The sequence below is a fragment of the Callospermophilus lateralis genome, unplaced genomic scaffold (genome assembly GCF_048772815.1).
Source record: "Callospermophilus lateralis isolate mCalLat2 unplaced genomic scaffold, mCalLat2.hap1 Scaffold_167, whole genome shotgun sequence".
Taxonomy (NCBI): Eukaryota; Metazoa; Chordata; class Mammalia; order Rodentia; family Sciuridae; genus Callospermophilus; species Callospermophilus lateralis.
In genome coordinates this window covers 298,272-312,809 of record NW_027512751.1, presented here as the reverse complement: position 1 = coordinate 312,809, position 14,538 = coordinate 298,272, and the positions used below count along the sequence as shown (strand labels likewise).

Below are 14,538 nucleotides of genomic sequence, written 5' to 3'. Positions count from 1 at the left end.
TCAGATTTTAGAAGTTGTACATAGAAAGCAAAAAGCACTTTACATATTCATAATTAGCTTTAAAATTTCTTTATACTGTAAACACTGAAAATGTTTATATTTACTGATAAGGAATGCCAAGTGTATCCATCACCATTTGAATAGCTTGCAGAGAATTGGTGATTTCTTCTATACTATCTCTTCTTAAAACCCAATCCTGTTTAAGTCTGTTTTAAAAAATAAAAATAAAAATATGGCATTAAAACATATATTTCTTAAAAGAGTTAATTTCTTAAAAGAGTTAATTTTTATCTTTATGTGTTAACTAATTCATGACACATCATTTCTCTTACAACCTTTTCAAAGAGGTGGAAGAACTTCATATTATTGCCAATTATCAGTTCTAGAATATTTCCTTATGATACTGGCTTCTTTGGAGCTTATACTACTTATTTTGCTACCATCTTTTGCTCATTGACCATCTCCTAATTACGAACCTGCTCTTGGACTTCCCCCAAATCCTGCTACCATTCTCATTAATATCAACATCCATATGGCTAAAAAACCAACAGCATTCTCAGTTTTTGCAACCCTTTCCTTCCATTCTTTCTTAACCAATCCTTTCTCACATAGTTTACATTCTAGACTTTATCACCACTTCTGATTTATCCATGTTATCTGCTTTAATACAGTCACTGAACCAATTCCTCCACCCTGCTGAGATCTCTAGTTCACTTGACCTCAACACATACCTATTGTTCATTAGAATGTTATTCTCACTTTCCTCCCTAACTAGTTTAGTTATCTCAATATTATTCCATTCTGTTTCTTTCTCTTATCAAACTTGTCTAGAAAATTCTATTTGGGTTCCAAATTAAATAGAAATATCTTCTTTCTCCATTCCTATACAGATATTGCTAAAGAAACTATACATTTTTATTTTATGTCAAATGGGCATTTGAATTGCCTAGTATGCTTCTGCTCTCCCAGATGACTATTTTATTTCTTTCCTCTTTTCAAATATCCCTTCCATACCCTCTAAGCTACTTCTGAGTTGTTGAGTTTAAAATATCACACCACATTGAGAAAACGGTATAAATCAGGGGAGAGTTTCATGTATCTTCTCACACAAATCCCTACTATGTACACTTCCATCTTCTTATTCTTTCTTGTTAAAAATCTAAATGCCTCACCATTGGTTAGTGGTCAAAATGCGGTATGTATCCATACGATGGAAAGGAGTGATAGAAAGGAGTGAAATTTCAATCCATGATCACATTCATTCATCTTTTGGCCTTAAGTGCTATCTACATCCTCAAACCAACAGTACTCCAATTTTTATCTAAAAAATTGTTCTTCTGTTCAACCATAGGCATGATTTTCCAATGGCTTATTTATATTTTCCTCTTATTTATGCTGTAGGTTTCTCAAGCTTATTCTAAACAAAAGCCATGCCATGATGCAACACTCCTGCCCACTCTGTGCTATCCTCTCCTCAACTCACCCTCCAGGACTTAAAAATCACATGATGCATTCTCGGCCATTCTCTTTATCTTAGTAGTTGTCACTATCTTTATTATTTCACTCATTAATCTGTTTGCTCATTGTCATTCTTCCTGAACCACATAGCTTTATGCTGCACAACCAAATTTAAGCACTTTGTAGTTCAAGATGCAGCTCTATATGATTTGTACTCCCTGATCATGGGGAGTAACCACATAAACAAACACACCTTAAAAAAAAAGTAACATAAACTAGGTAAACCACAATTATCTTTATGGGTCTATAACAGGCTAAATGGTGACCCTGAAAGATATATCTATGTCTAGTCACAGAATCTGTGATGTTACATTATTTAGAAAAAAAGAAAACAGGTTTTTTTTCTTTTTTTGCTGATATACTTAAGTAAAAGATCTTGATATAAAATCATCCTGGATTGGGCTGGGGTTGTGGCTCAGTGGTAGAGCGCTTGCTTAGCACATACGAGGCCTGGGTTCAATCCTCAGCACCACATAAAAATAGAGATTGACATGGAAAATAAAACTGATATAACAAGGTTCTTAGCATTTGGTCTGAACTATTTAACATAAGGAATTTGTTGAATAGCTACTAAATACCCAAAGCTACATCAATATTATTTCATTATAGTGAAATTGATTCCTTTAGATTTACTGAATAGTCTATTCTTTTTCTTTTTTTTTTTTTTTGGAATAGTCTATTCTTATTCAAATGTTTTTTCTCTATGGTTAAGAACAATATCTTGTTTATGATAGTGTTAACAAATATATATTTAAATGAATGAATGGTGACATGAAATTATAGAATACAATTAACTGCTTACCTTGAAACTATTCTGGTCCTTATTGGTGTTTCTGGAATAACGGGAATACCTATGGAAGAATTCTTCTTTTGATTATTAAGTATTCTTTCAGCATTTATTTTATGTTTACGAGCTGTAAGTTTGTAGATGCTATAAATGCGGTCCACAACTTTGGGACTACTTCGTACATCCTAAAAAAGAAAGTGTACATTTACTAAAACCTAATAAAAATTCAATCTCTCCTAGAATAACAAAATCAATCATTTGAATACTATGCAGTAGGCTTTCAAGCTTTTAACAATCAAGAGCATGGCTCTCTAAGTATAGCAGGCAAATTATTTTAAATTGTGAAATAATATGTAAGACAATTATAAAGAGAAGAAATATTCAAAAATTGTAAATTTAATTCGATACTGAATGCAAAAAGGAACTATACTCAATATAACCTGTCATATCTAGATACTAAGTCCTATGAATTTTACCTCTTCCAACTTTCTAGAATCATCCACTTACCTCTCATTGACACAACCCTAGGTGAAGCACAATCTCTTGTCTAGCCACTACACATCTACATTTGCCTCCTTTAATGGTCTCCCCATATCTATACATGCTCTCCCAAATTCATTCTTCAGTCAGTAGCCAGGGTGATGCTAAAACTTAAATAGGAAAATATTATTCTCTTGCTTAAAATGCTTCAGTGGTGTCCACAATTATCAGGATAAAGGCAGGGCTCTGGTTACTCTTATGTTGATTGTGATACCTGGAGAGAATAACTCAGATGTCTCGGCACAGAAAAGCTTGAGACATATTTATGGTTATGATAGGTGGATAGAGAATTATACGTATCTTATTTCCTACCCTGCTAAGGTAATTTGTTATACTCTCTAGTAAGTAGGAAATTCTTATTTACATGACTGAAATAAATTCTATTTTCAGAATTCAGTTTCTTTAATATCAAAATGAAACAATGAATACACACACACACACACACACACACACACACCGATACTAGGCAAAAAAAAAAAAAAACAAGTTTGATCACATGCAAAATCATATTTAGTGTAATGGTTACTAAAGCAAAAACATAAAATCTATACATAAAAGAACATAGAAAATAAGCTCAAAGAAAAGTAACTGATCAATACTTACAGAGGCTCTGTTTGTTGTCTTCAACAAAACAGCCAACAAACAACATTTTTTTCTGTAAATGCTTCCACCCTTGTCTGCAACTTTGTCACCAGGCTTTTCTCGGTACATCTGCAAAAGCTCCAACAATGTGTGTATACAGTTTTCTACATCATAAACTGCTGAAGTAGTTTTCTCATACTTGAAGAGAACAGAATGAAATTAAAAGTTGTAATAAGCATACACCTTTAAAACTGCCCAACCGTAAAGACAGCTTAGAGCCAAATCTTTGAAATATCTGCCACAGGTACTAAGGACTTCATGAGATAATTTTTTGTTACTCCTATCATATTTGAATCTTATATGCATATTAATCTTTTACTTTCCTAACCACTTCAAAAGTTCCACATAAAACAAATTAAAGCTAAAATATCTAAAAAAGAATATCTTGAAGTAAATAAAAGCAAGCTTCTAAAGAGAAGACCATTTTAGCAAGACTCTCTCATGAAAGAAAACTTATCTGTTACAGTTAGTCATAGAGTAAGATAATGAGTAAGGCAAGATCTAATTATACTATTTTACATCCTTCTTGAGAGGAAGATGTACTTTAGAATAAAACAAATTTGATACTAAAAATCTAGGATTAGTTTTTCATGCTTTATTTAATGATACTATTACATTCTAGGATTCGTTTTTCATGCTTTATTTAATGATACTATTACATTCATACTGAAATTTGCATGTTTTCAAAAAATAATCATTCTAACATAAAAATAAGAAACCATTAATAGCTAACACTTGCATGGTATGTTTATATATCAAGAACTTTTAAGTATATTAACTCATTTAATCTTCACAGTAACATTTTGAGATGAGTATTATTTTTTTCTATACCCATTTTACTGTGGAAGAAAGTAAAGCAAAGAGAGGCCAAATAATCTATAACAGCTTGCAGAACTGGGATTCAAATTCAGTAGTTTGGGTCTATGTTCTTAACCACTATTCCTCAATATATTGGGTACACTACTGTCATGGTTGTGAGGGTGGGCAAGGAAGGTAAATGTCTCATCTTAATACCACTGATTGTATCCAACTTCTGTAAGCATTATCATTCCTTTTCTATAAAATGGAAAATATATGAGTTACTTTGCAGGATTATTATAAGGATTAAATTAAATAATGTACAAAAATACTGACAAGTTCTCAATAATACTATTATTCATATTATTATTCATATTATAAAAGTAATAGAAATAAAACAACAAAATAGCATTCATATCTATAGTTATATTCATAAATTAAATATTTTCCCCATCAAGACTCTTCATATACATGAATTTTAATTTAGAGGCCTAATTTCAAACTTTGTTTTTTTTTTTTCCTTTTTTGGTGCCATGGATTGAGACCAAGGGTAGTGCTTAACCACTGAGCCAAATCCCCAGCTTTTTTTTTTTAATATTTATTTTGAGACAGTGTCTCACTAGGTTGCTTATAGTCTAAGCTGCTGAGGCTGGCTTAGAACCTGCAATCCTTCTGACTCCTTCCTGAGCTATTGGGATTAGGCATGCAGCACCATTCCCAGCCTAATTTCTAATTTAGAGCATTTCTACTCTACTTCGTAGAGACTCATCCAGTCCACACTGGATGTGTGTATATGTGGATGTATGTATTTAATCCTGCAGAGTAATACCTTTATTTTACAATTTATATAAATTCTATCAATTCTATCTATCTAATAATTTGCAGAGTTACATTTCTTGAACAATGAATATTTCATTATTAAAATGGAAAACTACCTTAGCTACATTAAGCAAAACTTGTACAGGATATCAGTGACCTCCATACAAGGAACACTACGATTACAACTTCGGATTAAAACAAATATTTTAGAAATTGCTCCACTCTCAGCCATGTTCTCACAACAACGTGGAGATATTCTGGTAACAACCTCTGAAAGAGAAAAAGACACGTTAATTTCCACTAACAACAATGCATTCCAATTTTATATATAACTATAATGTACTAAGTAGAAAAATAAATAAACAGAAAGAAGACCAATTGAATAGAGAAAGAGGACAGGGGAGGGACTGGGAGAAGAAGAAGTACAAAGGATTGAAATGGAGCAAACTGGCTGGGTGTGGTGGCGCATGCCCATAATCTCAGAGGCTTTAGAGGTGGAAGCAGGATGATTCCCAAGTTCAAAGCCAGCCTCAGTAACTTATTCAAGCCCTATGCAACTTAGCAAGATCCTGTCTCTAAGTGAAAAAATAAAAATAAAAAACAGACTGGGGATGTGGCTCAGTGGTTGAACACCCCTGGGTTCAATCCCTGGTACCTCTCTGCCCCCCCAAAAGAAATGGAGCATATGAAATTATATGCATTTATGTCAAAATGAACCCCACTACAATGCTCCAAGAAAAAAATGAAGTCTTAGTTAATACTGTGTAATCACAATGTTCTTTAAATATTCAAAGATAAAAAATGCATTCCTAATCTTATGCAAGATATTGTTATAACAAACTAACCGAGGTGTTTTAGGGCCTCAAGAATGGCAGAAAGGTGCTTATACGTTAAAAGATAATGAAGTGCAAGTGTGGTTCTTTTTTAGAGTTTATCTTCTTCTCTAATATCCCTATTAACCATCTGAAGACTTAACCGTATAGCTTTAATTTTTGTAAAATCATGTTTCTTCCTCCAAGAGTAGCCTCTCCATAATGCCTTAAAGAGATAAAAGAATGATTTTAAGATTACAGCCCATATTGTTTTGAATTTATATATACATTTATTTCTACAAAATAAATATTTTCATTAAATTTATATGATATGAACAGATACATTTCAACTAAAACCTCAATTTTGGTTTTATTCCTGTATCAAAAACCATAGTTTTCACTTACCTGAAGTTTAGTTATTCTACCATTAAATTTTTCCTGTCTTTTGCAAAGGAGAAAGTGACGTACTGCTTTCTGTATTACTGATGCAGCCCTATTTTTCTGGTTCATACATTCTTGAACTTCATGCTCAATTTTATGATGCTATAATATTTCTCAATAAATCTCTTTCGTTCTAATTTTGCTCGAAACCATCTCTGTTTAAAATGTGAAGATTTTTTCACTTTTAATAAACACATTTTTAAAAGTAGACAAAAACGTACATACATTTATATACATATTTTATATATGTTAGCATTCTTCATAGCCATGTGAAGTTTACATGCTCCTTGAATTCTAAAAGCAGATAATATGAAGCTGCTATGAAGTGAAGGGGGAAGCCAAACTGGCTGTCAATGCTAAACTCTAAAGGAGAAAGAAATAGAAGGTCAAAACGCCTTTCAAACCTCCAGTATCATTTCCCCCTTCAACTTCGTAGAGACTCATCCAGTCCACACTGGATGTGTGTATATGTGGACGTATGTATTTAATCCTGCAGAGTAATACCTTTATTTTACAATTTATATAAATTCTATCAAACTATACAACATTCTGAAAATTATTTTTTCACTAAATATTTTATTGGTACATGCATGTTAATTACACAAATAAGAACTTTATTCAGAATATAGAATTCCTATAAACCATAATAAAAAAGAACATCAAGTAGAAAAAGGGACAAAGTGCATAAAAAGAAAGATTAGAAAGAGCACATGATACACAGATAAGAACTTGAATAATAAATGTAAAAATTTCAGAACTGCTAGCAATCAAGTAAATGAAAAACAAAATGAGATACCATTTCCAATTCACTGGAATGGCAAAAATCAGGGTGTCTTCTGATGCCACTGTTGTGAAGGATTTAGAGGAACAGGTACCCTCCAACTTTACTAGTGAGAGTATAATAAATGAGTAAAATTACATCAGAGAGTAATTCACAGCTTTATTGCTGTTCCATAAAGAAGATTTCCAAACTTACAGTCATTCTAATAGCTATATGCTGAAAGTGTTACATATTATATGATCTTTCCATAAGGAATCTGAGAATTGTTCAATATATGTCAAAAATTTCTAAGAGGAAAGTTACATCTCATAGTTTTTCTGCAAAAGACAAACTGACCTGAATACAAATGGCTGAATTAACCCGTTTGTTAGCATTCTTCATAGCCATGTGAACTTTATATGCTCTTTGAATTCTAAGAGCAGACAGGTGATAATATGCAGCTGCTGTGAAGTGAAGGAGCCAAGATTTGGCTCTCTGTTCTAAAATCTAAAGGAGAAAAAGAATATTAATAATCAAGTGTCTGACTTTTTTGATACACCAATATTTTAACTGAAGAAATTTTTTGAAGTACTATAACAAATGAGTTGATTGCTCAGTTGTATAGCATGTAGAATATTAAAATATTTTATTTTTTATTGGTTCTTTTTAGTTATATATAATATTAGGATTCATTTTGACATAATTTAAAAACAGAATATAATTTGTTAAAATTCAGATCCCAGTACATCTCTTTTCCTTCCCCCACTTCCTGCCCTGTTCCCTTCCCTCTATTAAAGTGTCTGATTCTTAAGATAGTTTTTTCTCTTATGTAACTATCATGATTCAATGTGATTATAATCCTGTATTTCAAAATATTTAGAATAATTTAACTCATGATTCATAGTATGTAAGCAAAATTATAGCATTTAACTAAACTACCCAACAACAGCAATTTAAGACCTTCAATGTATGAATAATAAAAGATATCAATGCTAAAAACCAAAAAAGGCTACTGTATTCCAGCAGAATAGTTAGAAATGGTGATGTTAAATCTGATAAAATTATATGAATTAATTGTTCCAGTATTAGTGTAGCATAAATCCAGTGTAAGATTCTTATAGTATGGCTTTCAACAGTGATCTTGGGGCTTTAGATTTCTAATATATATGAGTAAAATACAAAAGAACTCTATTTTAGGTTCAAATCAGGCTGTTATGCCTATGCCAGTGCTTTATATATTGGAAGCCAAATGTCATGAGCTCCCTTAACAGAATTATCTTTTGCTGAAGATTGGGGTGACATCACAGGAATGGTAGTTACAATTCCTTAAGGGCAGCAAAAGACTACCTGAGTAAAAATTAACATCTTTAACCTATGAAACCTTTCCCTCATACTTCTTTCAGTTTTTTTGTTGAGTCATTATACAAGAGAAATTTTATTTTGCATCTCTGGCAATGGGAAGCAGCAGGGTCAAAGAACAAAAATCTGTGACACCCAATGCCTTTCTATGTAGCTCTGCAGGAGCTGAATGAACTCAAACTAATAATTATATTAGCTCTGAAAATATTCTCCAAAGACCAAAATGTCTTACCACCATTTAACGTCAAATACTTTCATTTCACGTGATTGAAACATTCTACTTAAAAAACTTACTTTTCTCCTTTCTAACCAGCCACGCACTAGTGCTTATAGAATAACTGTAGATTTTTTAATTCAAGATATTTTATTCTTTCACATTTCCCAGCCTCCCAGGCTCATATATGTCTTTGTATGATCAAAACAGCAGATTTCTGCTGAAGAAAGAGCTGTCTTCTTTTATGCCCTCTAAAACGTGCTTGGATTAGACAAGCAGCATGATGTTTCTACAAGGAAAATTTTACAAATGACATTAATAGATAGAAATAATAAGATTTTCCACCTACTAGAGATTCTTGAATTCTTTTCAATGTTTGAGGATGTCATATTTCATAGATATGAAAAGGTGATACAGTCTATATAGATCTATAGCCAAAATTGAAGGGACAAGTCAAGATCAATAGATATTTGGTGTTCTCTCCCTCTTACCCTCCTGATTCTTTTCATTGTGAGGAGGAAAAGGACTAAAGTTATTATAGGAAAAATACATTTACTAAAATAGCTAGCTACAATATAAAGAGCAGAGTGGTCATTATAACCAGCCATGAGGGAACTTCTGTGGTTTCAAGAACCACAAAGCATACCACCAGCATACTTTATGTTGCTCAATTACATAACATCATGACAATCTAATTTTCACACACACAGAGGATGTGAATTTAAATGATTTTAATTCACTTAAGCTAGGTTTGTTTTATAAACCTCCAGCTATTTGGGCAAGTAAATTTACCTCTCTAAACATTTTCCTCACCTTTAAGTTGAGTAGGATAATAGTAACTATCTTATAAGGCTGTATGAAGATCAAATTTGTTCATATACAAGAGCTTATCCAATGCTTGGCATACTTTAAGTATGACAAGTAAGAGTAATAACAATAATAGTTATATTATTAACCATAGTGAATATTACATGAACACTAAAATTTAAGTCAAATTTTAATTTTTGATTTTTTAACTAAAGCCCAAAGCTATTTTAAAATGCAGATGTTAAACAATTTAAATATATAATCAATAGTGTCTTAAAGAGCATGTTACTAAGTACTTGACTTATACTAGACAAAATATGCTACATTCATTATGATTTCTCCAGATTGGTTATTTTCACTGAAAGCACTTCAAACTTGAGTTTGAAAATAACTTATAAATACATACGATATATGCATGCACTATATATATAAAATACTAGTGTCTTTCCAAGTAAAAATAACTTTTACTTGAGTATAATAGATATAAAATAAATGAATAATTAGGTCTAAAAAATTCTTTTTTGTATTATAAATGAGTTATTTTGATTTACACCTACTTTTGCCATTAAGAAGTGCTCATGAGCCATTCTTAAAGAAAGTATAGCTCTCCATTTTCTCTGAATGATAATTGTTGATGCTCTCATCTTCAAAAACCTAAAAAATAGTTATTATTGAAAAGCAATTTCAAATTTAATATATTCAACAAATATTTATTGTTCTCTTACTTCCAATACTGAGGACAAAAAAATACAACAAAGGCAAAACAAAAGGAAGCAGAAATTCATACTTAAGTTCTAGCAATCACAATTTTATGCATACACTTAAGACACAATAAAAAGGAAGTTTTGCAATTGGCAATATCCCAGTGAGTAGGAAACAAGAAGTTCCATAATTCTGGTGTGACAAATAATTTTGAACAAGATCAAAAGAAAGTATGACCATTTGGGTCCAGACAAAAACCTCCATAAAGTGAGTCATGACAAATAATAGTAAAGAATAAAGTCTGTGTGAGTCTCTGAGCAGACAGGAGGTGGTCAAAAAGAGAGGTTGGAAGATTACAAGTAGCCTCAGATAAGAAAAGGACACTTATTTGAGAAGATGGGCTCTTTAATTTCTTCTCAGTATTATAGAAAAGGTAAAAAGATGAGTTTGTTTGATTGTCAGATTTCTTAGAAAATAAGACCGAATATCATTGAGAAAATTCACCATTTTGGTACAAGAAAATAAGATACCAGTCCTTAATATTGATAGTGGCAACTGTGTCTATATAATAAGTCCTCTAACTCTGCTCTGCTCTCCTAAACTGGACAGTAATCACAAATTCTGGGATGTGAAGAAAAATTCTTATAGTGTGAAATTAAAAAAAAAAGACCATTTAATAGCAGCCTCTAAAAATGTAAGTAAAACATACATTAAATGACTCAATAAGTAAGGAAATAGAATATGCATAGAAAGTTGGTAATTAGGGTCTTCATCATTAAGGACAAAGAGTATGAAGAGTAATACAAAGTAAAGAAAGAAAGAAAAAGAAAAAGAAAATGAAATATGAAAACAAATTTAGCCAATAGCTATATCAACAACAACAAAAAGGACAAAAGCTTTAAGTGTATGTAAATATTTCTTACTAAATTATATCATCAAGGCTATGCTCTACATTTAAAAAGCAAGATATCCCAAGAGATATATTATGGTTCATGAATGGAGAAAATATCAACAAAAACTAACCATATAAATTGAGCATAGCAAATACTTATGAGGACTTGCCAACCACACATATACTGTTATGCTCTTCCACAGGGCTACAATACATTACCCTGTTCTCTCCTGTTTGGCATAGAAGCAACCTTGAATAATTTCAACAGCTTTTAATACAGCTAAATATTCATTGCATGCTCTCCAACACCTATAATAGGCTTGAATCTTGCAGGCAGCTCTCACTTTACATAAATATGTCTTAGCTTTATATCTTCTCCATATAGCCTATCAAATACAAAAAATATAACAGGTATGCAATGACTGTCATTTTTTGTAAATTGGAAGAATTAGTATTAAGACAGTCAATCTGAGGTTAATGCAGATAAACAAAAATCAATTGTAGAAATAAAGTCACATACTAACTCCCATTAGAGTCTGGCATATAGTGAGTCCTCTGAGGACAGTGGTGCCGATATAATGAATGCCTGCCATGTACTTTAACACACATACCCTGTTGCTGGCTGTCAGAAAAGCCTAACGTAACACTAGCCAATATTTTAAATTGTAAGATGTGCATTACATGTGGAAATCCAGATACATGTGCACCAATGCATTTGGAAGAACAGAAAGAAAATGAACACACTAACCTACTCTCCATTTCCTGGGGAGTAATCCTTACCACTCCACATACATTCTGGTTTTTGTGTATAGTCTGTAAAGGAATCCTGATCTTACCTTTGTTTCCGGTGTCACTTAATGGTATCTTCTGCTGAGTTACCTAAGCCATAAACATGTCTTGGATCCCTGTTCATGCTCAACATGATGTCAATTCTCTTCCTAACCAAATTAATTCTCCAAACTTCATTTTCACTAACCTATATTAAACTGTTGACTTTCACCTGATCAATGGCCTCTCAAATAGTCTCCCTATTCTAGTTTTGTTCCCTTTACAGTTCACCTTTCACATTCCTGTCAGAGTAAATTTGTAAAAATAAAAATAATTCTAGCCTTCTCCTGCTTAAATTCCTTTATAAATTTTTTTCTGCATCTTACAAAGATATTCACAATTTTGCTCCTGGCCAGTCTTGTCCTATCTTACTTTGTACTCCTCTCTGAAGTTTTTCAATTTATGTGTTATCTCCTATAGCTGAAATAGTCCCTCCATACATTTTACTTGGCTCTTTCCAAATTTATCCTTTAGCCAAATATTTGAATATATATGTCACTCACTCTAGAAAGCTTTCTCTGACCACAAGATTAGCCTAGATTCTTTTTGTTCCCACTAACATACACTTCTTACTTAATATTATTATTTTCCTTGCTCAATTAAGTTGTTTGAGGAGAGCAACTAAGTATATCTTACGGTCTATTCCTAAAACCCAGTACAATATTTAGCACCTTATTAGCACTAAACAGTTGTGGATTTTGAGAGAGAATATTATTTCTAAGCTTAACAGCAACTATCAAGATAACAACATATCACACTTAGGTTCAAAGCCCAATTTATTGCGCATAGAACAAAAATAGCTGAAGTGCTCAGATTCAATTCCTGGATCTGTCTCCTTCCAATACAACATTGAAATTTTTGGTTAATTTTTTCTCAGTTCTCTAATATTTTAACAGATAAAACTCTATTTTCCTCACACATTGGAGAATTTATTAAACAAAATAACAAAATGCTTTAGAAGCCACAAGTGCTAAACTGAATAAAGTACATCTATATAATAAGCAGCTCTAGCTAATATATTATTAGAGGAATATAATTATCCTGTTTCATCCAATTATGCTAAATAACAGTTCACTTTAATTTAAAATTTACTCTTAAAAAATGTCAAATACAGAGATCCCATCTTTTCAAAATTCTTCCAGGAGTGCGATAATTAACACCTATGAAATGCATGAAGTGCAAGGTGACCAGGGTCAAAACAACTCCAGTTCTGTGCTATCTTGCCTGAATCATCATTGGTGTCTTTTCTCACTCTCAAAATAATGTTCTACTTTGGAAGATGATAAAATGGTCACGCAAAGTACTATTATTCTTTATGGCCTGCTTAAACTCATTTAAAAAATTCTCACAAACATTGACCAAAATATTGAAGCTTTATATTTAAAATAAGTAAATACCTGAATTTTTATGGTGCTACTTTTAATTTTATAAAACTTCTGTTTCTGTATAAATCCTTTGATTCTAGCTTGAATTATAATAACACTCCTCCTGATTTGCAAATAGACTTGTCTTTGGTGTTTTGCAGATAGACGGGCTCTGTAGTGATTTTGTAAAATGACCGCTGCTTTTTCTATATAGTAAAAACTGCTTTCTGGTTTGCCATGTCCTGATATAATGCTGTAAAGTGACAGCAGCTCTTTTCTGCTGAACAAATCTTCTCTGAAACACAGTCATCAGAAGGAAGGACTGAATTTGGAGGGCAGAACATTTCTGCATTTCCAGTTTTCTTGTGACTGTATCACAAAGATCTCTTTGAATCATTACTATAGCCCCACTTTGAGAATGATACTCTCCTTCCTGTGAAAAGCAAACAGAGAAGTGTTAAACCACCTGTAAATCATAACATCCCCACTTTGAACAGCTTCATATTGGGTTTTACTTCTGTAACAGTTGAATGCAGATTGGATAGCAAGACTGCCATCCGTTCCTCATATATATTTTAAATTTCTGTCTGTCTTCAGCCTGAAGAGGTCAGATTTCTGAATTTGCTTAAACACTTTTTTCTTTCCTTTTTAATTCTGACATATGACCTACAAAAATCTGTGTAATAAAAATCAGTTTTCTTTGTTCAATAAACAGCTTTGGCTCTGTGCATTAGGTAGAATGACCAAATTAGTGTGGCAGCCAGATGCATACATTGGATATTACTTCTTACCTTAAAGCCTCTGTAAGAAGACTGTACAGAAGTAACTGTTTGGGTTCTTTTGCACTTAATGCTCTGTATCTTCTTTGAACAGAAATTATTGTTGCTCTAATGTGGAGATAATGTCTCCTTGTGAGAAAAGCTTTAAAATGCTTCTGAATAATAATGGCAGCTTCATGCTGTTTCTGAGTTTGTTTACTTATGTTGATGTCCTGAAAACTTGCTTGAATGCTATTTGTTTCTTCTTTACACATATTGGGTTGAAGAGCTTTTTGTTTCTTTTTATTTGCTCGACATCTGTCTTGTAACACTTTTGTAGCCCACTGGAGCTTTTGGTAGAAACAATATTGCTTATACATTTTGTATGTGCTTTGTATTCTAATAGCAGCTCTGTTTTTCCCTTAAAAGCTGTCTTGTTTTCATTCCATTATATGCAGCTTGAATGACCACTGCAGAATCCCATTGTCTGATAAAAT

General features: G+C 32.2%; 1 pseudogene; it reads right to left on the bottom strand.

The window, feature by feature from the left end:
- Window positions 1–100: 100 nt before the first annotated feature.
- Window positions 101–14,538, bottom strand: part of LOC143387380 (abnormal spindle-like microcephaly-associated protein) — a 48,359-nt pseudogene continuing 33,921 nt past the window's right edge.